Here is a 24,551-nt window from a genome sequence, read left to right on the forward strand (position 1 = left end):
AAAAATATATTCATTATGATACTTTTTTTAAAAATTCCACATTTACAGGATGGTAGGTGTTAAAGGGATGAACTGTGTTCCCCTCAGCATTCATACACTGAAGCCCAGTATCCCAGAATTGTGTCTGTATTTGGAGACAGAGTCTTTAGAAAGGTAATTAAAGTTAAACTATGGCATATGGGGAGTCTTAACCCAATATGACTGGTGTCTTATAAGAAGGCATTAGGGAATAAACACAGACCAAGGGAAAACTATGTAAAGACAAAAAGAAAAAACAGCCATCTAAAAGCCAAGGAGAGAATCCTCAGAATGAAATTAACCCTGCCAACAGCTTGATCTCAAAGCTCTAGTTTCCAAAACTGTGAGACAAATTTTTGTTGCTTAAGCCACTTAATCTGTGTTATTTGTTATAACAGCTCTAGCAAACTAACACACTACGAAACCACCTCCTTAATTTGAAAGCTTGTAAGCAAAGAAGCCATTATTCTATCCTTCCTATGTGATCTGATTTCTAATAACTGAATAGTTGATAAGGTTAGTTCTTTTTTGTTTTTAGATAAGAATTACAGCTAATCGAGCAAGGAGGAATAACAGAACTAGAATATCCATTTGTAACACGTAATGAATAAATTTAGACAATGAACATCAATGGCTGAAAAAAATGACACAAAGAGAAAAAACTAAACATTACATATCTTTCTGATATTAATATAAAACACTACCTTTGAAATTTCCAGGGGGGCAAAAAGAACCCAAACCTGATCAAGCCCCTAGGTTTAACTACCAATGTATAAGAAATATAGGAACATGTTAGATGACACTGTAGGTCCACAATCAGTAAAATCCAGATGTCAAAACCCTCTAAGACAATAGATCTTATTTCTGCAACAACAAACAACAAAATCCCCAAGAAATGAAACAAAAAACAAATAGAAATGGAGGGAAAACCAATCTCAGTGCACAGATCTTATTTAGACACAAAATTCAAAAAGTTGTCACAGAGATAGAGATAATTAGAAAAATGCAAACACTGACTGGATATTTAATAATATTAAGGAATTTTTATTCTTTTTAATTGTTTAATGTTTAGTTTTTAATTTTTTATGCATGATAAATGATATTGGGCTTTTTTTTTCAGAGCGATTATCTTTTAGAGATATATATTGTAGTATTTACAAATGAAATAAATGATATAATGCCTGAGATTATTTCCAAATTATCAGGATAAAGAAATAGGAGTAGATCTAGATGAAATAAGATTAGCCACACAGTGATAAATAACGAAGCTACACAGATGATGGATAAGAGGAGTTTATAATGCTGTTCTATTTTTATATTTCCATAACTTCCATTATGAAAAGATAAAAATATCTAGAATGCTTGTTAAAAATACATAGTATAGGCCCTCTCACTTCCCAAGATTCTTTTTGTGGGTTTAGGCCTAGTTATGTGGATTATAACCATCTTATCTAGTCACTTTAACACAGATGTAGAAGAAACACCAGCTTAGAGGTTCCACACTTGAGAGCAAGCAGGCTTTAGGAAATACCTGCACCAAAAGCACACACAGACTCCCTGGTCCCCCAACAGCAACCAGGTTAGTCTACAATAGCTAATGCTGATCCATTTCCTCTCCAGGAAAAGGACCAAGGATTAGACGGACCAACAACCCACTGAAATTAGCCTGAAAGGATTAATCCAGTTTTCTTTCACAACACACGACACATGTCTACTGTCTTTTCAGGGATGTCTCATCCCTTCAGGTACAAAATGTGGTCCCAGAGACACAGTCCCCCAGCTTTCCATCATCTCTGAAGATAACAGAAAGACAAAAACTGACAACTATTTAGGATAGACAATAAGATGCCAGAAAATGGCAGACATGTAAGAAAACTGATGGAAATAACTGGATTGAGAAAAACCAAAATCCAGGCTTTAACTCAGAAAAGAATCTAATTTATCTCTGCATCTCCAGCAGGAACTCAGTAAATGCATTGGGTTAATGAAAAAATTAATAAAACTAATGAAACAATGCTCCCACGATGGGTAAGGGGAAGGGAGATGACTAGCACAGGAAAGGAAAATAAGATCATCAGACTCAGAAATACAGCATCTAAAACAACCTACCGGAGGAGTCAACAGAAAGTACTGAAAAACTCTTTAATATTCTCATTGGAATGCAACAAGACTTGTATGAAAAAGGTACAAAAGCCATAATGAAGGAAGAGGCTAAGGGAAAAATGGGATAAAGTAAAAAGGAAAGTGAATGAAATAAGGAGGGAAACTAAAATTGCAAAAAGAGCATTTAAATGTCCACTAAAAGCAGTGAAGGGCAAAAGTGAAGTAAAAATAGATTCTAAACTATAGAAGACACCAAAGAAAAGACAGTATATACAACAAAAACAAGTCTTCCAACCCCCACGCAAGGCAAGAATATATTAAAAATAAAAAACAAGAAGGCAGAAGTCCAGACTTCTCTGTTATGATGATCATCATAAATGAATTTAATTCCTCTCTACTAAAGATAAAATCTCTCAGATTAGGGGAAAAAAATAAGGGGAAAAAAAATAGTACCACCTGTCAATATAACCAGATCAGGTATACTTCAAGCAGATAAAAATAAAAGAAAGAGGGTGCCTGGCTGGCACAGTCAGTAGAGCATGCGACTCTTGATCTCAGGGTCATGAGTTCTGGCCCCACATTGGGTCCAGAGATTACATAAGAAAAAAAATTAATAAATAAAAATAAATAGAAGAAGCAGGGAATGGAATTATTAACATAAGACAAAGTAGATTCAAGGCAAAAGCACTGAGCAGAACAGTGATTAAGATCAGTCATGAGGGGCACCTGGGTGGCTCAGTGGATTAAAGCCTCTGCCTTCGGCTCAGGTCATGATCCCAGAGTCCTGGGATAGAGCCCCACATCGGGCTCTCTGCTCAGCAGGGAGCCTGCTTCCTCCTCTCTCTCTCTGCCTGCTTCTCTGCCTACTTGTGATCTCCATCTGTCAAATAAATAAATAAAAATCTTTAATTAAAAAAAAGATCAGTTATGAATTTCTATGCATAAAATATCATTGCATTGAAAAAATAAAAAGAACGAAAAGAGTAAAAAGCAAAAGTTATTACAAGTGCAAGGGAAGTTGAACCTACAAAATCTAACACCATTAAAAGAGCATACACCTCTCAACCTAATGTATTCTGTAGGAAAAAATGACAAAGTACAGAGGATTAGAATAACATAACTGATAAAGCTAATGGATTTGTATCAGACTTTAACTCACCTATAAAAAATACACCTTCCATTTAAGCATCAGTGGAACTTTTATTAAAAATTATGATGCATCAGGACACAAAGAAAACCTCAGAAAGTTCTTAAGTAAAAATGACACAAAGCTATAGTCTCGGTTTCCAAAGCAATAAAATTTTAAACAATAAAAAATATTAGAAATTTTGAAATACTATACTAAGTAATACATAGAACAACAACAACAAAAATCTGCCATTACAGATTAAGTTTAAAAATAACAGGACTATAAACTTATAACATTTATAAACATTTAGGAAATAAAATCAGATACACTCCAAAGAACATGTATAACCTTAAAGCCTTTCAATAGTAGACAATCAACCAAAAATCTTCCTGTTCACTTACTGATACCTACAGTTTCTTCCCCCAAAAAGTGGGTGGGGGAAGGGAATGGAAATTTTTCATTTACAGTAAAAAATTAAAGTCCATAGTTTAAGATAACACACTTCAAAATTCACCAGTTTTAGGTCACCTGCACCCAGCTGATGGGTTGATAAAATATAACTAATACCAGATGCTTCCATGTTTTTATAGGGCACAGAGGTAAAGAGAGCAGGAAGGCAGGGAAAGTCACAAGTTTAGAAGGGTTCAAAAAGTAGACACTGAGGACACAGAAAAAAAGTTCAATGTGCATCCAATTTTTCTTAGTATAAGTACTTTTATTCTAACATAAACTGCATCTACACTGACAAGTAGTGCAAGCAAGAAGTTCTATTTTATATCAGTTACATTGGGAAAATGAACTGACTTGATTGCCTATAAAGGTTGGTGGTTGCTAACAGTTCTAATAATCAAGAATAAAGGAAAATATCTAGGTTTGTGAACTACTACAGTAGCAGTAGGGGAACAACCCCTGTATTCGATTATAAAATGGACAGTTTCCACATCTGCTGAGTATTAGGCATTAGCTTAGTTTTAGGAATAGCTACCATTCCTTAGGTACCTGATGGTGTGAACTAGGTAATACTTCCTGTCAATCTAAACACCAAATAGGACAGGTTGGCATCACTGATTTACCTAAGAGCCAACTGAGTTCCATAAGGACCAAAGACCATATAACTAGCAAAGGTACAAGTTAGGATTCCAACCTCAGAGTTCAATAAATTATAATTATTAAATAGAACTTGAGGCCTAGTATCAGGTTATAGACAAATTATAGGCTCCCAGCTAATACTAATTAGTCATGTGACCTTGGATACTCATTTATTCAAAAAGTACTTACTGAGCATCTTCTGTGTACAAGTTTCTGTGTTTACATATGAAGGCTCAGAGTTCTCAAATCTCAAAAACTATGAACAAATATACTATCCACCTCATAAAAGTCCTTTTTTGTAAACAGAGACGTTTCTCATCATTCAACTATACCACACCAGGGCATTTGATTCATTATCACAGGCACCTGGGGTCTAGTAATGTGAAACACAACACAATACAATCATTTCAAAGACCTCCCCCAAGCATTCCCATGGTTGGCCAGATTTAGGAACCTGAAAAATAACTGCATTTTTGCTTCTTAAAAAAAGATGTTTTGCTTATTAACATATGTTAATTTAAAGAACATGAACTCAAAAAGAGAACATCACATCTTAAATAGTATTAGTGTAGTACATTTAGGATGACTAAAATATTATTAACCTTTAGAAAGGCCCAGCAAATTTAAACAGCTTAAGAATAACAAAAACATGGTTTCTGAACTTGGGAGAACTAAACCAAAGCACTGTGTTCACAAAGAGAAAATTCTTTGCCATAGAGATGCGCCACCTTGGCCTTCAGGAAGAAGATAGGTTTCCATATTAAGAATTTTAAACAAGAGACATCAGATCCATTCTTCTGCAAATATTCTTGAAGGAATCAGCATGGACAGAAGAAAACAGAGGGCAACATTACCACACAACAGCTCCATGAAAACCTGGAGAAACCAGCTGCATTTTTTCCCTAAATGAACTGCCCACTCTAAGCAACCTTATCATACTCACGCAGTAATTACCCAATCCTGGAGGAATAGATCTCCTGAGAAATGAAATAGATGCTCCTGAGAAATGAATTTTGTTTTGTTTTGTTTTTTTAACACACATAGGCACTCTGCCCTCAAAAGGCCATAAATAAAATATCCAATAACAGTCTCTATTGACAATAATAGTAATGATTAATTTTTTTCATTTTTTTATTGTATTATGTTAGTCACTATACAGTACATCATTAGTTTTTGATGTAGTGTTCCATGATTCGTTGTTTGTGTATAACACCCAGTGCTCCATGTAATCCATGCCCTCCTTAATACCCATCACCAGGCTCACCCATCTCCCCATCCTCCTCCCTTCTAAAACCCTCAGTTTGTCAGTTTGTTTAGTATAAAGTGCTTCAGACACATTTTAAGGACACACTCTAAGGACTAAGATAAAGTATTATCTAAAACTTATAGAGCCATCTAAAACTTAAAGAGACTTTAAAATGTGTCCTAAGCACTTTATATTTACTACCTCACAAGTCCATATGAACAACACTGTAAAGTTTGTAGAACTATTCTCTCCATCAAACAGGGCAGTCCCATCTCTACCCCATTTTACAGATGAGGAAACAGAAGCAACAGCCATATTCCCACCAAGCTGCCTGTGTACATAATGATTACATAACGATCATACAAAAGTGCCTTGCAGCAAAGATGTTTCCACCTGTCCTTAAGCAGCTGAAGACAATAGATAGGACTCCAGGCAAAATGTGCCATTAGCAACTTTTGAATCCTGTGTCACAGGCCTCCCCCGCTACTACCACCCCATATCAGCCACCCAGGATAAAATTTTACTTTTGCTAATTAGCAAGAAATTATTAAAACAGAAGATTCTGATTCACTATATTTGTTCACAAATTACATATTGACAGTTTTCCTAAGCATATTATCCAAACTTCCTGTTTGTAATTTTATCTCATATCAAAAGAATTTTAGGTTTTAGCTAAAATTTAGGTTTTCCATCCTCCCTTCTTCCGGCCACATGCTCCCAGTGCCCCTCATAGTCAGCCATGCCTTGCAAAATTGACAAAATCAAGGACTTCCTTCTCACAGCCAGGTGAAAGGATGCCAAATCCATCAAGATCAAGAAAAAGAAGGATATCTGAAGTAAGTTTGATGCAGCAGATACCTTTTATAGCTTGGTCTTCACAGACAAAGAGAAGGCAGAGACACTGAAAGCAGTCCCTGACCCCAGGTTTGGCATTGAAGGAGCTGAAATGAACCTGGCACACTCACTTGAACTGTATTAAAATTTTAAAAATTAAAAAATAAAAAAAGAATTTTAAACACTATAAAGCTACAATAAGGTAATGCAACAATGGTGAACAACATACTTAGAAGTCGGAAGTTTGGGCTTGTACTAGCTGTGTGATTTCAGTTAAGTCATCTCACTTTTCTATACTTCATCTGTGAAATGGGTACAAGACTTCATGAAGCGGGGCAAATATTAAACCATGAAGTTCCTAACAGACTGTCAGGTAGAATGACTTAGTTTAGAGGAAATGAAGGTATGGCATAATAAAAAATAGACCAGGGAGGAAATAGGGGAACATTCACAGAAACCATATAATGACTTACCTTAGGGCTAGGTACAGAGACAATCCTGATCTGCCTGGTTTAGGATGAGGAGAGGGGACATTAAGAGTACCAAGAAGGCAAGATAGGTGGAAGAGATTTCCTAAGAAAATCCTGATTCTCATACCCTCCCTCCTCAGAAGTCCACCTCCTCCAACCTAGGAAGTAGAGTGGGAGATGGCCTGGAAGCAGTTGCCAAAGTCCCTTTCCCAGAACTGGTAGCACCCAGCACTAGGGCTCCATGCAGCTCTGTGCACAGGCTATAGTACTCCAGGGTTCAGGAGTAAGGGATGGCCAGGTGAAAGGTGAACCACAAAGGGGATATCTTAAAAAGGTATGGCTCTCAAGGTAAGCAGAGGAGCAGAAAAGCAACATAAGCAGGTAGGAGGTCAAAAGAAGAGATTTTATTTTAGAAGATGGACAATTTCAGAAAGCTTGTAGGCAGCTGGGGAATACAGCAACAGGAAAGAGCACAAAATAAGTGGAGCCAGACTCAGAAAGAACAGTATTTGATAGAAATAAGATAGCTAGTAGGGCCAGGCTTGGTAAAGAAGAGGCATGTCTTCCTCTTCCAAGACCAGAGGAGAGGGACCATGAAACTACAGTAAGATTTTAAAGGGATAAAGTGTGATTTGCTTAAAAATGGGCTTGATCTCAATGAACTAGGAAAAAGATATTTTGCTAAAAGGGATCAGGAAATGGGTTTGGAGTATGGCTATGAGGAATAACTCTGGACAATGACTGGGACAAAAGCACAGCTGGCTCTGTAAGTCAAGATTTAATAGAATTTTCCTATAATTCCCCTTTCCAATGTCTGAACATTCATATGCCCTGACTACCCCCCACCCTGACAGACAATGATGTTCTGTGGCAAAACATATCCTTGGAAATATAATCTTTGTTAAAGATAATCTATACCATGATTACATATAGAAGAATCTAATCCCAGAGATAAGAAATGCAAACCACTATAGTACACACAGAAAACTGAACAACTCGAACTTAAAATCCAAGATAACTCATTTGTAAAAAGAGGCAGTTGGTATTCACAAGAAATTTAAAGGATCTTTAAATCTTGATTTCAAGAAATTGTAATATCAAGGTCCACAGAGAGTACAAAATGGTTATGCAAAAAAAAAAAAAAAAGACATATATATTTCTTTCCTTATTTCAAGGCTCTCTATTTTGAAATTGATTAAATGCCAAAGTAAATAAATTAAATTCTTACTTTAAAAACAGAAATGGAGTTTAAGGTGATACACCCATCTGATCATACTGAAAGATGCGATACAACAGTGGCGGTTTCTTGACAAGGCCCAATCATGAAATATGGGTTAAATGCAGGTAGATTAAGCAATAGCTCTCATTCTGTGGTCTGAATGACAGCAACCAGGGCACTTCAGGACTGCTGAGAGGTGCAGGATTGAATCAACGCAAGCCAAAGAATTGGCAAAACTGGCAACCAGCAGAGGCAGAGATGCCAGAGGTTGGGCAACGTCAAGGCCTATTTCAAAATATCAAAGGAACTCTCTCCGGGAAATAAAAGAAGAATAATGTCAGAATCTCACCTTACAGTGCCCAGACCAAATAAAAAACACCTGGATCTTTCTGGAGAGACTCTAATGCTGCAGAGAATGGTATACAGCAGAACTAATCTTTTCTCAGTTGTTCTCCTGGCCAGAGGCTAGGTCCAGTACAGTAACCCCAAATTTGGTAATAAATCTTGATCTTTTTATCATTTAAATTTTCAAAGAAAAAAAGGTATTAGCAAACACAAACATGGCTTGGCAAATAAAGTTCAGGACTCAAAAGCTAATGTGAAAGTTGAATTTTTTCACTTTTTTCTCATTGCCTTAAAAAAAGACAACTGTGTGATAAAGCTATATGACTGTTCACACTGTCTAGACTTCACTACCTGAGTAATTTGTTCCTTATAAACATAAACAAATGCCAATTAAAAAAATACAGGGCAGGAAGCCACTTTGGAATAAATAAAAGACAGTGTGGACAAATCCTCTCAGTAATTCCTAAGAATTTTTCTGAGATTTCCAAAATATTTGACAAACAAAAAGATTTCTTTCTCCAATGTTTTTAGACCATAATAAGAATCAATAGAGACTCCAACAAGAAAACTTCATTAGGTATTTCCTCTCCAAGACATGTATAACAATACTACATAAGACAGATCTATGAAATTTCATTTTTTAAAAAAATTTTTTTTTATTTATTTTTGTGTAAGAGAGAAACAGAGAGCACGCACGCAGGAGCAGTGGGTGGGAGGGCAGAGGGAAGATGCACACTCCCCACTGAGCAAGAAGCCCAAGACCCTGAGATCATGACCTGAGCCAAAGGCAGATGATTAACCAACTGAGCCACACAGGCACCCTGATATCCCACTCTTAAAAGGACTCATAAAAAAGGTACATATCAAAAAGGAGTACAATTATCACTTCTCAATCCTTAATTCCCACCCACACTTATCTTCAAAAGAGTGTTTCCATTCAATAAGTGGAATCTCTCTATTCATCCAAATGATCAAGAAAAACACTGGATTCATCCTTGACTCCTCCTCTTCTTTTCACTCGCCAAATCTAATCCATCAACAAATCCTATCAGTTCAACTTCAAAATATCACACAGACTAGTCTACTTTTCTCCATCCCCCCTGCCAGTACTCCTACCCAACCCATGAGTTCGTCTTGCCTAGACTACTATACTGGACTTCTAATTGGTACATTCTTTTCCATGCTTGACCACCATAATCCATGTTGCAAAGTGATAAAGAACCATAAGTGAGTTCACAACCTTTCTTGACAAAAACCATCCAACAATTGGCACTCAGAATAAAACCCAACTTTAATATCAACGTCAAGAAGCCCTGAGAGGATCTGACACTTGCCCACCTCTTAACTACCCTCTCATCACTTTAACTCATTATGTTCCTGGGCTTGTTGCACCTTGAGGCCTTTGCATTTCTATTTGTTCTGTCTATAAGGATATTCTCCAATATCTTTAGAATTCAACACAAATCTCATTTTCAAAGAAGCCATCCCTGATCTAAACCACCTTGTTAAGTCTCCAGCGCAGTTCTTCTCAAACTAAGTGTGAGGAAAGGAGGTTTTTGGTTTTGGTTTTGTTTTTTAAATTTCTGATTTATCATGTAAATATTCCTTTTTTTTTTTTCAAAGATTTTATTTATTTGAGATAGAGAGAAAGCACAAGCAGGGGGAGCAGCAGGCAAAGGGAGAGGGAGAAGCAGATTTCCCAAGGCGCAGAGGAGCGGAGAACCCACTGTGGAACTCAATCCCAGGGCCCTGGGATCATGACCCAAACCAAAGGCAGCTGACAGCAGTCAGCTTAACTGACTGAGACACCCAGGCACCCCTACCATGTAACTATTCTTTTGTCAAATACAGTAAAAATTATTTTCTTTTTAAAATGGAATTTTAAAAAATCATACAAAACGGAAGTTTAAAATTTTAATTATTAATAGTGTCAATGGTCAAAAATTTTCTCTATCACATTACTATGAGTCACTCTCTTTCTGTGCTTATCCCATTGTGAACTGGCATAACCGTGAGCAGATTAGGCTATGATACTGCTTCAGCATGTCCATGCTTTCCTTTGCACAGCACTTAGCACACTCTAGAACCATTTACTTGAGTGTCTGTACTGGCTACTATTCTCAGCACCGGATCTGCAGCAATGAAATAAAGAGACAAGATCCCTGCTTTCTCAGACTTCACCTTCTGTGGGGTTATTGGTCAAGGCCACAAGGCAATAACCTAATCTGAACTCAGGCCTGCCTCTAAGGTTTTTCCTGGGTTCCGAAAAATGCTCAACACTCAGCTAAGCAGTGAAGTGTGCAAGTTCGTATGTATCCACTGTTCCTGAAAATATTACACTTTTAATTGTATATTCTTCACATTACTTCCAAATAAGTGTCCATTCAGATAACATCTTTAGGACCCATCAATGTAGAAGAATTAAACTACATCTTCAACCAGTGTCCGGAGACAATAATGATACTCTAATAGTCACTTTAGGCATTTCCACAACTTAACTATAAAGATTTGTACTGTCTCTCCTGCTAATGTTCTTCCACACTATACACAAGTTTCTTCACCCACTTCCCAGATCAGTAGTAATGATATTTAGTATTTCCCCCAAGAAATAATCAGTGCCTCAGCAGAAAATTCCAGCTGCCACGCTAGGGTCATTTTTAGAGAATTGGGGCCTTGATGATGTTATTCCTATTAAATATATAACTCAATTTCCTTGGACTTCATTGGCTTGTGATTAAAAATAAAGTACAATCAAAACACATTGGCCAACATCTACATAATGAGCAGATCCTGAAGCATGGAGTATACCACATACGCTCGCATTCTTGCCACTCCTATTCAACCAACCTACTGTCTCCCCAAAACTCTCTATATTGTTATTATTCCCACTTTTCAAATGAGAAAACTGAGAACTAGATATATTTAGTAAATCTCTATCAAAAAATAATTACTGTACATTTGTTAAAACTTTATTCTATTAAATGCAATGTTATATCCTTACAAATAATTCTCAAACTTGCCTAGGCTTCAAATCACCAAAGCTACCATTATGGAAGCTGCCAGTGTGGTTCTAACACAGCAAGATTAGCACTGAGAATCAATGTACTTCATCATGAAAACCAAGTGCCTAGGGACAAAATTTTAAAAGAATATAGGAAAATGAAAGGTGTTCATTCTTAAAATTTAGGGTACCATTGTAATGTTTTCATTTACCATGTTATTAGAATGTTATTTGCACAGCAATTCAAAAATCACTTATTTATGTTACTGCAATGTCAGACTGAGCCCATCCCTAAAAATACCAAAAGTGCCAATTAATGGATCCTGGAATAGGTCTACCTACTCAGTTGATTTCCAAAATAAAGCCAGGGACAGTATTTAAAGATTTCCATTAAAGCATCTGAAGATCTAGAAGAAACTGGATGGAGGGGATCTATAACAAACCCCAACAGTTACTTCTACAGAAAGAATGTGCTAGTTAGCCTTCCTATAATAAACATTCTAGAAAAACTTCTGCTCTATATTTGGTGTCCCCTCTAGCTGCCTTCAAGCATTTACTCTAAGACCAGTCTACACAGTAAAGACCATTGTTTAATTTTGCTCACTAATTTAAAGAAAAAAAAATCCATTCCATCAAGCAAGGACTAGAAGCCTCACAACCGCCTACATACATTCACTTATCAAGATCTGACTAATCAAGGTGTAGTACTTCAATCACTAGTGGCTATGTACTAATATTCACTAGTTGCTGGTGTTCTAAAGCAAACGGGCACCTAAAAAAGTCTTTACTTAAGTATCTTCCACATTTCACAAAGAAATGTATGTGCCTGTGTATAATTTTTATATATAATGTTATATATGTGATAAATTTGGTACTTTCAACTAAAAGTGAAGTATACTATTAACCATTAGTAATACTCTATGTTAAAAAAAAATGCTTTAAAAACATTGCCAGATCATTAAAATATCCTGAAGTATTCTTGCTCTTTAGGTAATCACACTTTATATCTTCCTACATATCATGTCTGCTTTATTGATTTTGTAATGGCATCATTTAAGACCTGAGATGTTCTTCATTCACAAGTCAAGTTCACAAAAGGAACAGGTACATTGGATTCAGCTGATCGTTTCTGCCCTGGTGCAGGAGAGCAGGTGCCTCCAGTTGGTAAAGCACTCCTGACACAGGCCAAGGACAGACCAGTATACGGACCTTCAGATTCTGCTTCAGCTCTCACCCTATTGGTCTGGGACAAAGTCACAGAGACCAGCAAGACCTATAACATGCTGGGAAACAAGTTTCATTCTTTTATTCACCACCTAACAAGCATTTGCACTTTTCTGGATTTGATTTACCTGTGGCCCCATTAGTCACAACCACAAGATTGACTTACATCCAAGTAGACCTAAGCTACTCGTTGGAGAGGTAACAAGCTCTTAGACAAAATACAAAATGGAAGGAGCACAAAAATGCCTCATAGTCTTCCACGATGAAAATACTCATATCATGAGAGATACAGTGCTAACTGCTTGCGGTCCATCATTTCATGTAATCTACCCACAAGCCTAGGAGAATAGCACCATCACTATTTCCATTTTTCAGAAGAGAACATTAAGGTTTAAAATGAAGTTAAGAAGCTTTTGCCTAAAATAACATGTCAAGCAAGTAAAACAGTAAAGATTTGAATCCTGGGCTGTCACTTTTATCTATCTTTCTTTCATTATAGTAGATAATAGAAAATGGCATCCATACTAGGAGAGAACAAGTAGTAGTTTTCAAGCTGAAATTCCTTTATTCAAAGGGGTTGTCACTTAAAAATGTTTTCAATATTGTCAATTACTAAAGAGCAGAAAATTATAGATTTAAACCAGCACTCTCATTTCAGAATCAGCAAATTCAACTCTTGCCACTAGAAAATAACACTGACAAGTAACTTGCCCAGGAAAGCAGAGCAGGCTCCTTGCAGAGCTTCCAGCTTAGTATAGACACAATCAGCACCTCTTAGTCCAGACCGTCAATCACTGACAAATTAGCCACCTATACACTCAACCTGGTTTCTTTTCAGGCTGACAGCTGGCCACATTCTTGGAGGAAACATACCCACTTCCACAGAGGAGGGAGGACTTAAATTAAGGGGGTAATTAGGGTGCACAAGGGCTCCTACACTGCACACAACTAGAATATGGATTTTATTATCTTCCCTAAATGCTCAGAATTCTCTTTGACATAAAGTCCAATTTAGCTAAATTCATCAATGGTCAACTAGTGTAATTTTAGTTTTTCCATATTTAATACTTCCAAATCCAAAGGTAATTTAAAGCAACCTACAAAAACAGAATCAAGAACTTTCTTTTACTCTTTCCAGCTGCCTCACTGAAATGTCTACAACTATTCTATAATGGTCACATAACCAATGTCCCCCTTGAGTTCCAAAATAAAATGCTCTATTTGGGTACAGATTGGGTTCATTACTGAGTTAGGAAAAGATAGTAAGAGGTTTTAATTCTTATTCTTTGCAGCAATGAGATATTTTCCAGGTAACTTCAATTCTAAAGAATTTGAAAATAGTTATTGTCTCATCTACAATGACTGAGGTTCTTTACTAAATGCTGCAGGGTTATCAAGATAAGTAAACCTCAGTTCTCAGGGAGCTTAATGTCCAATAATAAGGATAAGCCAATAATCAATGAACTGTAACATGCCGCGGAGGATTCAGAGGCAGCTGAAGGTATCTCTGGTAAAGGAGGGACCAGGAATCCTTCCTCAAGTACCCGACACTTGAGCTGGGTCATGAGGAACAGCAGGAAAGCAACACAGCAAGACCCCACACAGGAGGATGCCATTCCCAGAAGAAATAATGTGGATACATGAGAAAGGTGAGGCAGGATAAAAAAAAAAAAAAAAAAAGTCAATCATCAATTATGGCCAAGCCTGTGATACACGTAAGAGATAAAATTGTGATAACCTCTGGAAAGGCTAGAAAGCTGGTTTAAAGCCTTAATTCTAAAGTTAATTCACAGTATCAGTACAGAAGAAAATGGACCTCATATTTATATAAACTTGTAGGGAAGACTGAACCCATCACAATCAGAAACTGCAAAATCCCAGATAAGAGTTAATGAAAACACAGACATGGAAAGTGGTAATGAGAAGGGACAAAGATAGATCAGAAAAATTAAAAAAGCACATGGTGATAAAGTGGTATGAGGGGGGAAAAAAGTAGAAAACCATTCAAAGGGAACCGGTATTTTGAGCCTGGATAATGGGAGACAAATCAAGCTAATAACAACTAGAAGTTGAAGTGAATGGAGGAAGGAGGGGTGTGGAGGTCAGGAGTATAAATGTTTCTTTAGCCTGTGTCAATTTTGCGAATTAGGGAGAATATCCAGGTAGAGATATCAAATGGACAACAAGAAACGCAGGCTGATTTAATCATAGGAGGGTTAATTTTCCAATCCATAAGGATGATTCCCAAATCTATATGACTTGTCGGAATCAACTAGGGAGCCTATTCAAAAAAAAGACCTCAGGCCCCACTTTAAAAAATCCTGACCGAACAGATCTCCATGGGGCCCAGGAATATACAGTGTTCAGAAGCCAAGAATGGAGCCATTGCTCTACATGACTCTGCTCACTCTGCAGTTCATAATCTCCTGCTTTATAGTTCTGAATATACTTCCAGAACATACTCACTTGGATGGCATTTGCAGAATGTGAAACTAGTACACCTCCCTGGAGATTGGAAACATACTTTCACATCTGAAAATAATTATTTCTCAGTCTGTATCCCACTGGTTATGGGGAATGGCTTTGATATTCTACTACATAACTGATGGTTTAGGTCTACAAGTACCAACCACTACAACACAAAGATCAATTCTGCTCAAACTTTCTGTGACCAAGATAACTAATGATTCCATGACCACTAGATTAATGACACATACAGCAAGCAGTTCTCTCTTAAAATGATGAACGAAAGGATAACTTGCATAATCAAACGTAAATCTTTCATAGATTTCAATAACTTTCCTTCATATTTCAACAGATTTCTTTCTCACTCTGATTCCTCTCAATACTCCTATCTCTTTTTCTCCTCAGGTTCATGACAGAAGTGAGGAAGTCACTAAGCTCAAGAAGGCAACTCAGCCAACTGAAAATATTAAACCTGTCACTTTTACCAAAAGTAGAAAATGTTTTGTTATATTTTATTTCTTAAAAAAAAATTAGGGGGGCGCCTGGGTGGCTCAGTGGGTTAAGCCGCTGCCTTCAGCTCAGGTCATGATCTCGGGGTCCTGGGATCGAGTCCCGCATCGGGCTCCCTGCTCGGCGGGGAGCCTGCTTCCTCCTCTCTCTCTCTCTCTGCCTGCCTCTCTGCCTACTTGTGATCTCTGTCTGTCAAATAAATAAATAAAATCTTAAAAAAAAAAAAATTAGGGAAGGGGAAAAAAGATCAAGTATGGAATGACAATCTCATATTACCAACCGTGGGAATTTTTTGTAATATTTGTAATAAAAGAGCATAGTTTAGTAATAGAATAACCCTAACCCAATTTATTATTTGTTTTCTCCCTTTTGTTAAAAACCAAACCAAACAAACAAACAAACAACAACAACAAAAAAACTGTAAAAGGGGTTCCTGGGTGGCTCAGTTGGTTAAGCATGTGACTCTTGATTTCGGCTCAGGTCATGATCTCAGGGTTGTTAGATACAGCCCCATGGCTGGCTCTGCACTCAGCATGGAGGGTGCATGCTTGTCTCTCTCCCTCTGCTCCTCCCCGCACCTGCACTCTCTCTCTTTCAAATATATAAATAAAATCTTTTTAAAAAGTATAGTAAGAGACAACTTTTTTTATACACTCATTATCCATACCTGTGCTATCTTCACACATTTCTTATTTAATCTTTATAGTTGTCTCATTATTTAGGTAATCTCATTATCCCCATTCTACTGAGGAGAAAGCCACACTTGGATGAGTTAAGTTTCTGTTCAAGGCCTCACTTCTTTTAAGGGGTTCAACTAGAATCCCCACCCAGTGCTTCTTAATGGCAGTGTCCTTTTGGCCATAATCCTAAGGACCTAACACAACACAGGAGAGAATTAAAGTAGCAGGAAAACAGCTTATCTTTGAAAAGCTCCATTCATGATTTTTTTCTGGATCCCACCTGTGATCAAATTACCTCACTTTCCTTTACATGACATATATATGTATTTTCTCACACACAAGACTGAGCTCTCTCAGGAAAGAAAACCCTGGGCTCTCCAGCATGTATCATTGCCTGACAAAGAAGATTCTTAACAGTGTTTTTGAATGAACATGATTTGCTAGGGCTTTACCACTAGCTCTCACAGCCCACATTCCCATAGCCCTAAAGGACTGAAATCAGTGGCTGTCTATTCCAGACCAAGCTAAAAGCTCTTTCCTTTTGGTATGGGTTGGGTTTTGTTATTAATTTTGAAGTACACTTTTAAACCTTGTGATCTCTGAAACTAGTAGGTCTCTAGAACTGTTATTGAAAATGAAAACATGTTTAAGGCCTTAACAATGAGAAACTCTCCCCAAATAAAACTTGCCTTCAAGAAAAAAAAAGGAAAGAGGGGGACTGGAAATCAGTGCTACTGGCTTAGGGGATGGAGACAAGGCGCGCTAGTGGTACTGCAATGCCTGGAATAGTCTTGCACAGCCAAAGATTGTGCTGTGTCCCTCATAATTTTCAGAAGTCCTGTGCATTAAAAAAAAAACAAAACAAAACAAAAAAAAAACTGTTTTCTAATTATCTGAGCATAGATCCTAACTAGGTTTTTATGTGGGCACAATGTATGTATTACAGAGTATGTGTTAAGGAAAAGTACTATTTTATTCCAAATTTACCCAAATTGGACTTTTTTAAAAGTGAGGATACCATATGATCATTGACTCTCTCTGCTTGACTTATTTCACTCAGCATAATCTCTTCCAGTCCCGTCCATGTTGCTACAAAAGTTGGGTATTCATCCTTTCTGATGGAGGCATAATACTCCATAGTGTGTATGGACCACATCTTCCTTATCCATTCATCCGTTGAAGGGCATCTTGGTTCTTTCCATAGTTTGGCGACTGTGGCCATTGCTGCTATAAACATTGGAGGAGTAGGGAATTTGGGTAAATTGGAAGGGGAGGTAAACCATGAGAGACTATGGACTCTGAAAAACAATCTGAGGGGTTTGAAGTGGCAGGGGGGTGGGAGGTTGGGGTACCAGGTGGTGGGTATTATAGGGGGCACGGATTGCATAGAGCACTGGGTATGGTGAAAAAATAATGAATAATGTTTTTCTGAAAATAAATAAATAGAAAAAAAAAAAGAACACATAAAAAAAAAAATGAGGATACCACATCATGGCCACTAGTGGTAGAAGAGCTGCCACTACCATTCACAGGTGCCATTTTTTGGATTTATAGCCATCACATCTAGGATTCTATGTTAGGTACACACATCTGAGCACTTCAACAAATCTTCTAATGCAATGGCATCTGCATATTTATATACAGAAACACGAATTCTCCTTACATACTGCTTTCATTTCTCTCTTTAGTTGTAGTAAAAACATTATATTGATCTTTTTAAATGTGCATAGTTATGTTATCCATGAATTTAAGATTGTAAAGGCATCAAATACACATGAAATGGCCACACAGATCTCTGAAATAGTGGAAGCTTAGTGAAAGTGCCATTTTAAAAATGGCATATAAATATTACCTGTCTATCTCAATTCAACATGATGTAAGTCAAGCTAGGTAGTTTCCAAGTCTCAGGAAATCCTGACTTAATCTCTGCTTTGTCAGCAGTTTGGACTATGTATATATGAGGAGAGGCACCAACAGATCAAGGCAATTTTGTGTTTTATACTTAAGTTCTTTTCTATTGAAGCTTAATTTTTAAACTTATTGTCATTTCTGAAGCAACATACAGAGTAAAACTAAAAAGAATTTTTAAGCAGGAGAAAATAGCATTAAACTATTCAAAATGCAAAAAATTTTTAAAGCCTTATAAAGAAATATGAAAAATAAAGTTAGGAGAAATAGGCTTCACAATTCTTTTTAAAAGATTTTATTTATTTATTTGATAGAGAGAGAGATCACAAGCAGGCGGAGAGAGAGAGAGAGAAGCAGGCTCCCGCCAAGCAAAGAGCCCGATGCGGGGCTCGATCCCAGGACACTGAGATCATAACCTGAGCCGAAGGCAGCGGCTTAATCCACTGAGCCACCCAGGCGCCCCTAGGCTTCACAATTCTTAAAGATCAGTTACTCATGGGATACACATGATTAACCCAATAAACAGTTGATTATACAGTTGATTATACAGTTGATTAAACCCAATAAACAAATACTACATCTAAAAGTATTTTGACACTAAATTATGTATTTAAGTATATTCTACCAATTTTACTTCCTTATCAACCAACTTGCTTTACATCTCTAATGTCTTTATTATGACAAAAAAGGTCCCATTTTAATATCAAACCACCAGCATAAATAAGAGGCAGGATTAAAAAGTGCTACACACACACACATACACAAACACACACAAACACACACACAAATACTTTTTTGTTGTTTTATTTCCCTAATCATGGAGGAGGAGGAAGCATGCAAATGGCTTCCTCTACAATGTTCCCATACAGTGATGGTTTTTAAAAACTGCATCAGGGGTGCCTAATGGCTCAGTTGCTTTAGCATCTGCCTTTGGCTCAGGTAATGATTTCAGGGTCCTGGGATCCAGCCCCACAAGTCCCTACTCAGCAGGGAGACTGCTTGTCTCTCTCTCCCCCTGCCCATCCCCCAACTTGTGCTAGCACAGCCCCATGTTCACACTCTTTCTCTCAAATAAATAAAATCTTAGGGGGAAAAAAAAAACACATCAATTGCTTTGACAAAAATCAATACCTTAACAAAAATGCACTGTTTAAGATTCCTGACTCTTGATGACCACATGGCTAAATGTGTATAAAAAGGGAAAATTAGTATAGTCAATAGAATATATATCAAGACTTTCAGACACAGTAACACTGCCTCTGAACAGTTACAGTAGAGCAATGTTCAGTAAATGCTATTCTGTTAGTCACATTCACTCCTTCAACTATCTTTGGAATTATCAGCCTTCACTTCACTAAACAGGACACGAAAACATTATGTTTATTAATATTAATAAAAATTTTGGTTTCCTTTCTGAAGTAATTATAATTACATGGAGTTAACGAAAGTAAATAAAATCACAGCAATTTTCGTGTTTTTAAAAACGTATTTAATCTTTTCTCCATCAAAAGTTGTAACCAGAGGGACAAATGGGTGGCTCAGTGGGTTAAGCCTCTGCCTTCAGCTCTGCTCATGATCTCAGGGTCCTGGAGTCAAGCCCTACATCAGGCTCCTTGCTGAGCGGAGAGCCTGGTTCTCCCTCTGCATGCCACTCCCCGTACTTGTGCTCTCTGACAAATAAACAAATAAAATCTTTAAAAAGAAAAGTTGTAACTAGAATTAATATAAAGAAGAAAGAAAAAAAAAACCTGATCTGAAATTCACCTTCCTTTCCCTTTTCCTATTTTATAATAAAGTGATAGTCCTAATGACTGCCCAAAAATTCTGAAGTAAAAGACCTACATAAAACAGGAAACTGGACATTAAACCTTTAAAGTGTTTTATTTTCTAATATGCCTCAAACTTATCAGAAGAAAAAAAACCAAAAACAAAACACCTAATTCCAGGAAATCTGTGATTGAAAAAAAGTAGGGGTGCCTGGATGGCTCAGTTGGTCAAGTGTCTGCCTTCAGCTCAGGTTATGATCCCAGAATTCTGGGATCAAGCCCCACATGGGACTCTCTGCTCTGTGGGGAGCCTGTTTCTCCCTCTCCCTCTGCCTGCCACTCTGCCTGCTTGTGCTCTCTCTGTCAAATAGATAAAATATTTTTTTAAATATCTATAAAAGTCATTAAGAACCAAAATTAAGATGCTGTGTCTTGGACTGCTTAAAAAAAAAAAAAAGCAGAATCCTAAGGGCTAATTTTACTTTATTATACATATCTTCTAAAATTAAGCAGATATTTTGGCATTTTAAATCCTTTTCGTCAATAAAGCAACTTCTCATGTAGTAAAATTGGTTTCTTTAATTCTTTTTGTGCAATAAGTCCACAAAAATTATTTGTTGATTTTTTAGATATTGCGTCTCTTCATTTTCTAAAGAATGGGAGCATAAAATAAGACAACATAAACTGCTGACAGTTTAAATTTCAAAAGTGAAATTATATATCTATTCATTTTATTTGCAACTCTGGAAAGTATATGTAAAAATAAATAGATAAACAAATTACCATACCATTCTAAGATGACAATTTGGGAGCACTTTGGGAACCAAAAAGAAATAATGTTCAAGCTTTTCTATAAATCTAAGCAAAACACAGAGATTGGGTCCAAAAACTTGTAAATCCTAGTCAGTGGCACAATTCAAAAAGGCACACTTCTGCTTCAGCATTCTAAGATTGTGTGGAAAAAAAATCAACTCTCACAAGGTTTCTATTATATGCAGTCTCTTAAGAGCAAGGCAACTGCAAAACAAGCGTAATTATCAGGGACTAAGTGAAGATGCTATCTACGTGAGCCACCTGGTGGTTTATTTCCCTCACTGCATGGATAAACACCTCGTGCTACAGACACAATCTTTAATTGGATACTACATTGCGTTTTACTTTTGGTGCCAAGACCAAAAAGAATTTACACTTACCAAAATTTAGTAACAGTGTAGGTTACAAGACACACTTCCACTCAGAGGTACTTAAAAAAATTCACAAGGCTACACATGGAATCCACACCTGAAAATTTACCATAGCGGGCCTCTATAATTGTTTTTATGTCTTTTCAACAGTGTTTGACGCCTACACTAAGTGTTGAATCCAAAACAAATTCAAAGTGACTGTAGATCACACAGCAGGCTTGCCTGTGGTTTATTTACCTCTTTCCTAGGTCTGGGTAGTTCAGAACATAGCAAATTGAACTTCTAACAGGGCACTGTCTTAACTGTCAGCAAGGTGGCAATAGGTGCTCAGAAACATCATTTAAAAAAGAGAAAAAAGTTAAACAAGGTATACTCTGTCAACAAGAGGAAAGTTGCAGAATGTCAGTCTTTATGACTCTTTGACATCAAGTTATGTCAACCAAAAGAATTTTCAAAGAGATTCTTCTGGTGCTCAAATTTTATAAAAGCAGAGTATGCCTAAGTATCCCTTTATCTTAAAATAAAATAACCTAGCAGCTAGAGTACATTATACAATAACCATGACAATCCTAAAGATGAGAATTACATAAAACTTGACTCTAAATGGATCAGAGTGGGGGGCGGGCAGGAACAATTTGAGTCTTTTAATCAGTCAGTGAGGTGAACTGGGTACAGCAGCAGTCCCACACCCTTCCTTGAAGAGGCAACTTCCTCACTCTAAGTTTCAGTGATCTCTTCAATGAAGAACTAATAAAACTCAGCAGTAAAGAACAGCTATTAGCAAACTCACACATACATTATAACCATTACTCTCCATTACTGATTTTATTGGGAGTTTACTAGGCACAGCTGTACCCTCTTGTCAAAGTGCTCTGTGCTCCTGACTCATCTCAGTGATTCAAGGCTGTACAACTTGCCCAGTGGAAACACTGAATGGATAGGAAGCTCTCAAAGGATGGCTCTATTCATCTTCCAGCCCAGGTTCTTGGTGGTGGCTAGGCTGCTATTAAGACTAGTTTCCTGAGGAAGGTAGATAGTTTCAGGAAAAGACCATTTGACAGCAAGGCAGATGCTCTTTTGCCAGCTATTTCTCCAGCTCCCTGTGTGGTCTTGAGTTAAGCTGCTAAACCTGACCACGTCAATGGCCAGGTCTATAAAAATGACCATGTTTCCCATGAAAAGGTCTCCCTGGCTCTGCACCATTTGCCTTCATGGGTGAGCACCACAACTTGCGAAGCTTTGGCTCTGCTGTAAGTACATCAAAAGGTGAGACACAAGCTCAGGACTTTGCCATGGGACACGTTCCTCAGTGCCAATCAAAGCATCTCATTTCCTTGAAATGCTCTAACGTGATAATATGACTTTAATTTTCAAAACTTCCTAATTCTACGTGCTACTATGAAATAAACAGCACTGTGCATAAAACAATGGCACCTTTGATGTAAGGTCTGCAACAAAGCAGGAATGACAAAGGAAAAATACTCTTTAAAGAAACAATCCTACTCTTGGTCTCTTCTCTATCTGCAGAACCAAACGGCAGATTTGTTTCAGTTTTTCATTTCTTCAAGAAATCATTATTAAGGGGTGCCTGAATGGTTCAATCGTTAAGCATCTGAGCTCCACAATGGGCTCCCCGCTCAGCAGGAAGGCTGCTTCTCCCTCTCCCACTCCCCCTGTTTGTGTTCCTTCTCTCACTGTGTCTCTGTCAAATAAATAAATAAAATCTTAAAAAAAAAAAATCATTAAGAAGCAACAAGGGTATCAATAGAAAGACATGAGCTTTAGAGTCAGAAGGCCTGGATTCAAATCCCAGCTATCATCTATCATTGGGGAGATGCTACACAATCATTCTTGTCCCCATCTAAACCAAGGAAATAATGCACATTGTCCCACAGGCTCATCACCCCATAGCATGTGTGTGGAATTTACTAAATTAAGCAACCACTGGAAGCTGAGACTAAAACTGGCTGATAAAAGAAGGAACAAAGAATGCAGAACTGGCACGAAGAGCAAGAGGGTTAATTTCCTTCATTATGATGAGAAATCTGCATCTGTATATATATTAGTACCTGTATACATAATATACATATACATATAATATACACATACACATATATGTAATTTCTAAGGGATTATGTGTTTCCTGAAAAGGGGGCTCTCTTGTTAACAGTTGTCTCATCACTGCCTTGCTTAATAACAGGAAAAAACAGTTCTTAGAAAATGAAATATGTCCAAAATACTAAAAGAGGCTTTGAGGGCCCTGCTATTAACTAATACACTTTGTTTCTCCTTCAGTGGCACAGATTTCCATCTGTCTATTTTTCTCTTCTATTGTGTGAAAGCATGCTAGGACTCTTCAATGACCAGAAGGTTCCAGGTTATATCAATTGTTAATCAGGTCCCAGAAATCACTGGATTGGAAACAATGAGGGAAGTGAGCATGAAAACAAGTGAAGCTATAACAAAAATTTTATTTTACTGATATAAGGTATTTTACAGAATCAGAAAATTATGATTGACCTTGTAAAAGTAGCAAAGATTAGAACTGTTATAACTTTTCACCACATCAGAATAACTTCTATACCACACCAAACTTCTCATCAAGTTTGAGAAAAACTAAGCATTGTGTACTTTTTGTTGTCTGAAATACAAACAGCAGACATCATGGCTCCTAAACCAGTAGAATTATACTAGTCTATATGAGGCCTCTAACCTATCCGTAAGACCATTCTTAGTTAGAATGGGAAGACGCAGAAAAGAGCCATTCACAAAGCTGATAATTCAGGTGAGGCAAAGGTTTGCCACTGCTGCTTTAGGGAGAGAAGATAGTATCCTATTTCATAAAGTTAGATCTCTTATTTCTAACAATCTATTCATCTGTAAGTTAACTTGACTATTTTAAATATTCAGAAATGCAATTTGAAAATGCAACTTCTTATAATATATAAAAAACTTCATAATCCAATATTGTGTTTCTTACCTGGTAGTTAATGGTATACATTTAATTTAGTTTGTGTTTTTAACTCTCATATCCACAATACATTGTGTTGTGTATTTAAGAATTGAGATTTTCCTAAAACTCATTTTATAAAAAAATTCTACCTCTAGGGGCACCTGGATAGCTCAGTCGGTTAAGCATCTGCCTTCAGCTCAGGCCATGATCCCAGAGTCCTGGGATCAAGCCCCTCGTCAGACTCCCTGCTCAGCGGAGAGCCTGCTCCTCTCTCTTTCACTGTCCCGCACTCTCTCTTGCTATCTCTCTCTCCCTCAAATAAGTAAAATCTTTTTTAAAAAATCTAGTTTTATGAATGCAAATAAAAATTAAGCATTATACTGAAAGCTCACTGGGAACCCAAAAT

At 37.1% G+C, this 24,551-nt stretch overlaps 1 protein-coding gene and 1 pseudogene across 3 annotated transcripts in view; one reads left to right on the forward strand and one right to left on the reverse strand.

Annotated features, from left to right (window-relative positions):
* GMDS (GDP-mannose 4,6-dehydratase) overlaps positions 1-24,551 on the reverse strand; it is a 633,896-nt gene that overhangs the window by 549,681 nt on the left and 59,664 nt on the right. The gene's annotated exons all lie outside the window — the stretch shown is intronic.
* On the forward strand, positions 6,325-6,535 carry LOC122912312 (annotated as a pseudogene).

The sequence above is a fragment of the Neovison vison genome, chromosome 1 (genome assembly GCF_020171115.1).
Source record: "Neovison vison isolate M4711 chromosome 1, ASM_NN_V1, whole genome shotgun sequence".
Taxonomy (NCBI): Eukaryota; Metazoa; Chordata; class Mammalia; order Carnivora; family Mustelidae; genus Neogale; species Neogale vison.